Here is a 6501-nt window from a genome sequence, read left to right as displayed (position 1 = left end):
TAAGTGTCTGCCTTTGGCTCAGGTCATGATCCCAGGGTTCTGGGATGGAGCCCATTTCGGGCTCCCTCCTCTGAGGAGAGTCTGTTTCTCCCTCTGCACAGCGCCCCCCCCCCATCCTGCTCTCTCTCTCATGCAGGCTCTCTTACTCAAATAAATAAACAAAATCTTTAAAAATATATATTAAAAAAATATTTGTAGAATGAACTAAGTGATATCACACCTTAAAGGTTTCTTTTATCTTAGCATAATTTTCTTTTTTTTTTTTTTAAGTAAGCTCTATGACCAATGTGTGGCTTGAACTCACAACCCCAAGATCAAGAGTCACATGCTCTACCAACTGAGCCAGCCAGGTACCCCTATCCTAGCATAATTTTCAAGTTGAAAGATAAGAAAATAGTGATTGTAGAAATTATTATATAGACCATCTCAACACATGCACTCAGAATTTAAGTGTAAAATTGAGATTCTTATCTCTATTGAAGACGGTTTAAAATTTAAACCCAGATGTAATTTCAGTAATGTAATGCATAGATCACATCAACTGAGGAATAAATTCTTTCAAAACACATTCTCAACAACTGTCAAGGACCATTTTTGTTTATTCCTGTGATCATCATCTAAACTGTGTCCTTCGCTGTTAGGTTCTAAAGGAATGCTCTTAGATGATAATGCTTTTGATCACCATGGAAACATTAACCACAAAGTTTATATCAAGCCCTTGTAGAGATAGCTAAACAGAAAAAGAACTTAAAAACTACTTTCTTTCTACCGAGCAAGATAAATTGAACATAAGATTCAGTAACAATAGTAAATATTCAGTAAATGAATTGCAGATTCATAGGATCTAAAATTCAATCAAGTTCTAGCTATTTAGATGTAGCAGATATTGTTGTTTTGCTACCTAACACCTTTCTCTAATCTTCCCCAACCATTTTGGCTGAATGATAATGTACCCACCCCCAATACATGGCATTCTGTTCTTCATTCCTAGAAATTTTGCTAGGAGTGAGCACATGATCCAGTTCTACCAATGAAATGAAAGGAGGTTTTTGCAGGATGGCTTCTAGGAAAGATTTTTGCCCCTGATAAAAAAAAAAGAGAGAGAGAGATGTGACCGGAGAAAGACCTGGCCAACATGTGCCACCCACACCCCCCAATCTTGTTTTCTGCTTTGGACAACATTACATCAGCATGTGATGCTTGAGGGGACGGGGCATCTGGCTGGCTCAGTCTGTAAAGCATGTGAGTTCAAGCCCCATGTTGAGCATAGAGATTACTTTAAAACAAAACAAAACAAAATAAAACATGATGCTTAGAACTGTGGCAGCCATCTTGTGATGAAGAGGAATGACATAGCTTACACCTGGGGACTGCAAAACAGAGACCAGAAAGGTTTTAATCACTGATAACATTATTGAGACACTGAACCAACAATCCTGGAATTAATAACTTCTGGCCTCCTTGTTAGGTAAACAGTAGATTCTTTATGGCTTAAGGTAAGATTAGCTGAAACATTTTGAATGGTGTGTGTGTATGTGTTTTACGTAGACTCTCCCATTAAACAGCTAGGATTTCAGACCACAGCGTCATCATTTGCAGAGAAAGAGAGAGAGGGAGAGGAATGGTGGACAGAGAAAGAGAGAGACTGACTGTTAGGTGGTCCAAATTTAAAGTTTTAGAGGCCAGAGGTAAGGATAAATTAAAAGAGAGTAGAAGACCAAACACAAGAGAAACTGTAACTATATTATAATGTTTGCGGGAGCTGTTCCCGCTGGCCTTCAAGCAGTTTAGGGCATGCCAAATGACGGTAGCTGGTTAGAAATCACTCAAATAATATGTCCGCAGAGTCAGGAATCTGTGGACATAAATTAAGTAAGCAAATCTTTTTTTTTTTTTAAGATTTTATTTTTAAGTAATCTCTACACCCAATGTGAAGCTCAAACTTACAGCCCCAAGATGACGTCTCACATGCTCCACCAAATGAGCCGGCCAGGTGCCCCAAAATCTTTTTTCCTTAAGCAAAATCATTAATAAAAGTTAATAAAACAAAATCTTTTATGAGATTACATTTTTTTCATTAAATTCAAGGATAACAAATGAAGTCCAATAACAATGCATGTGAGATATGCAAATTCCCTCTCTGATGCTTTCATTTGTCTTCTAGGAGAAATTCACTTTCAGAAATCATTCTAGATGCCATGAGTCTAGATTAGTGGGATCCCAGGTGATTTACTTACTCAAACAATGACTTGCTTTTGATAGCTTTCTTTTTTTAAGTAATCTCTATGTGTAATGGGGGGCTCAAATTCACAACCCCGAGATCAAGAGTCTCATGCCCTACTGACTGAGCCAGCCAGGTGCCCCTGATATCTTTTCTCTTAATGCTCATAATGCCACTTCCAATCACACCTGCATATGAGTTGCTGGCTTGACACATAAATCCTGGCACTTTCATTTCAAGATTACAATTTCATTGTTACTTTCCCTTTTGAAAAAGAATGAAGCTTTAGAATCATTTCCCCTACTTTCCACTTCTCCCATACTCCAATTTGGAAGCTCACAACCTTTTAGGTGCACAGAGACACTGCCTTCCTTGGGGCAGCCAAACTCCCAGTCAGCTCCAGGAAGATAAGCTAGTCTCCAATATCTTCATCACAATGGCAAACAAACTTCTAAGAAGCACGAAGGAACTCTCAATCTTCTGCCCTACCTTTTCCTCAGCGTCTGACCTTTCATGTACCCAACATTTAGAGTGGCCTGAACTCAAAGATTCAGGGATTCTATTTTCTCTGCAGCAAGGGGAGAATAAAAAAAAGCCCACAGATGCTGACAGGGGTGGTCTGAGGGGGATTTTCCTAAATACCGAGATAACTCCATAGTACTTTTCAGAAAAACAACAGTAAGTAAAACTTCGAAATCTGGAGTCATTATATCCTTTATCCTTCTCTAACAGTCACAGACTAATTTAAGTTCTTTTTAAGTACATTATGGGTTTCCCATTTGCCAACACAATCTCTAGACAACAAATATTTGAGGTATCCATTACATAGTAAAGTGCTTTGAAATACCATAATTATTAATCATACATTATACAAACAAACTCAATTTTTTCCCTTTTATCCAGTCCACATACATGAAACTTTTTGTGGGGTGGGGAGCAAATACTGAGATCCTTTTAGACATGCTATGTTTGAAGGCCCTGCAGGATAAAGATGAGAAGGTTTACAGAAGTCAGATGAAAATTTTAAGTCAAAAGAGGGGTTGCCACTAAGATAGTGATGGAAGAAAGATCTGCATCTGGGTGGGAGTGCAGGCTATGAGAGTGGATCAAATATTTGCCTAGGAAGAAGTTTAAATATATAAGAGAAGAAAATCAGAGACAGAAAACAGAACCTGAGAGACACTAATGATGAAATGACAAGTGAAGGAAGAGAAAATGATGGAGAATAATAAAGAACCGCCTGGGAAAGCACTGGGAGAAAAATCATAAGTCATGATCATAAATAAGGCTTTTTATGACCAGGCTCTTGACTGAGTACCAGTCTCATCTCCTGTGATCTTCTTCAAACACTCTGCTCCAGCCATTGAGAACTGCTGATAACTCCTTAAAATGCAATATGCTTCCTACCTCTGTGCCTTTGCACCTGCCATGTCCTATGCCTGGAATACCCTCCCTATCTTAATTATACTCTTACTCTTCCTTCAAGCACCAGCTTCTCTTTGAGGCCTTTGCTGAATTCCCCAAGTATATAAAGCCTCCCCCCACCCTCCACCCCCGGGATCATACCTCCTTCATCCAAATCATTACATTCTATTTGTTTACTTACTACTATACCATAAATTCCATGAGTAGTCAGGGTTTTCACCTCTGCATTTCCTGGCCTTAACATGGCACCTGGCATGAGGAGGTAGGCATTGTATGCTCTATTGGAGAATGTGATGCCTAACACATGAGAGTGTAAGTCCCTTAGTCTGCCATTTACTTGGCTGTGTGATCATAAGTAAACTACTGAGCCTGCTTCTCTGTCTTTAAGTTGGGACAATTATTGTACCTATCTCATAGAATCGATGGGAGAATGAAATGAGAGAATACATGTAAAGAACTTGGCTCACACTCAGGCTCAGTTAAGTATGAGCATCATATTTCAGAGGGAGTTCGATGTAATTGTTGAATATATGAATGGCACTCTACAGTCCTACCTGGAAGAGTTTCAGGAAGGAAGGAAAGATCAACAGAATCAAAACTGCTGAAGTCTAGTAGCATTAGGGCGGTCCATTTGCTAAATTCTCAACCAAAGCATCCTTCTCTCCCCAGCAGTTTGGTTTCTTTAACTTCACCATCAGGCTTGATCCTGCCCCAGTCTCTATAACAATGAAGACAAAAAATTGGGGGGAAAAGAAGGAAACAACTCCTGGACAAAGTAACCTTCTAGAATAGGCAAAAGGGGTGTGATCAAGGTCAGGATCATTCTTCCTCTGAAACAGGAAGAAAGAAAGCAAGAATATGTGGAAATACTATGTTTAGAGGTGGAGGTATGTTTCTAGTTTTCTTTTATAACTGAAGAAGGTGACTAAAAGAGGCATTTATAAATACCACATTTTTACTCTGAATGAAAGAATTAAGTCAGTAATAAACAATCCAAGCTTTTATTGAAAATAGAGAAGATTTTCAGGGCACCTGGGTGGCTCAGTTGGCTAAGCATCTGCCTTCGGCTCAGGTCCTGATCCCAGGGTCCTGGGATGGAGCCCTGAGGGAGCCTGCTTCTCCCTCTCCCTCTGTCTGCTGCTCCCCCTGCTTGTGCTCTCTCTCTCTCTCTGACAAATAAATAAATAAAATCTTTTAACAAAATAAAAAAGGAAATAGAGAGGATTTTCTAAGTTGGCATACAAGTTTCCTTATCGAATTAGAATTATGATTTAGTCAACAGCTCTGGTACTTTTGTACCACTTAGCTTCTTATATTTACAAATGTGTGTTTAATTATTCTTAGGTGGGGTGCCTGAGTGGCTCAACGAGTTAAGTGACTGTCTTCCATTGGTCCCTGATCTTGGGGCCCTGGGATTGAGCCCCATGACAGGCTCCCTGCTCAGTGAGAAGTCTACTTCTCCCTTTCCCTCTGCTGCTCCCCCGCTTGTGCTCTCTCCTTCACGCTGTCTCTCTCTCACTCTCTCAAATACATAAATAAATAATCTTTAAAAAAATAAATACTATTATTCTTAGGTGTCTAAATAAACTGTATGAGCACTTCTAACAAAGCTACACAAATACTTGATAATTATCATGGATAGGTAATAGCACTAAATATATTGATTTATTTTCAGCTCAAGGTGCAATTTAAAAAGCAAATTATTTTTCTTTATAAACTAGCATTATGAAAGTGATCAATCCATATAATTTATGTTAAATATATCTGTTATTCTTAAATTTACAAGCTCACCTAATTCGAGCAATAGCACAATACTATGCATCAAATATCCATGATTTTCAGCCATCACGTGAGGCAGCAAATTGGTTAAACCAAGTTAAATCCAGTTCTAGAAAGGGTTAATTTGACTTGACTTGTCTGATCCCGAAATGAACTAGGGTGAAATGACCTTATGATATGAAAGCGAAGAAGGACATCAGAAGAGAAATTCAGTATTCATAAAACCTGTGGAAAGATTTCTTTTAGTTTTATAAGCCCTTTTCTTTAGGTCAGAAAAAGGTCAGACAAACCCAATTTATATTAGATCATACACTGCAGAAAAATGACACGATCCTTCTACATCTGTTATCATAAAAGCTGAATAAAGGTTAATGAATTTAAAAAATTGCATTTCTGTGAGTTTCGGTTTTAATACAAAGTGGCTGGCAAACTGCCATCCATTATAAAGGAAAATTGTTGAGATAAATAACTTCTATATAAGACGGTGTGGAACATTCGAGGAGGTTGGTTGCCATGTTAGTCTAAGTGAAATAAAGCATTTAAAAGAACAAAATTGTTGGGGTGCCTGGATGTCTCAGTTGGTAGGGTATGTGACTCTTGATCTTGGAGCCATGAGTTTGAGCCCCACGTTGGAAGTGGAGTTTACTTTAAAAAAAAAAAAAAAAGACCATTGTTTTCAGACCTACTCAGGTACAACAAAAGAATGTTTCTTTAATTTCATTGAAAGGAAAAGTAAAGTCCAGGGTGCCTGGGTGGGTCAGTAGGATGAGCGCCTGACTCTAATTTTGGCTCAGGTCATGATCTCAGGGTCCTGGGACTGAGCCCTGTGTTGGCCTCCTCACTCACCTGGGAGTCTCCTGCAGATTCTCAACCTCCCTCTCCCTCTGCCCCCACCCTCCCTAAAATGAATAAATAAATCTTTAAAAAAGAAGGAAGGAAGGAAAGAAGGAAGGAAGGAAGGAAGGAAGGAAGGAAGGAAGGAAGGAGGGGAGGGAGGGAGGAAAGGAGGGAGGAAGGGAGGAAAGAAAGAAAGAAAGAAAGAAAGAAAGAAAGAAAGAAAGAAAGAAAGAGAGAGA

Source organism: Ursus maritimus, unplaced genomic scaffold, assembly GCF_017311325.1.
Source record: "Ursus maritimus isolate PB19 unplaced genomic scaffold, ASM1731132v1 scaffold_11, whole genome shotgun sequence".
Taxonomy (NCBI): domain Eukaryota; kingdom Metazoa; phylum Chordata; class Mammalia; order Carnivora; family Ursidae; genus Ursus; species Ursus maritimus.
Note: the sequence above shows the minus strand (reverse complement) of the source record.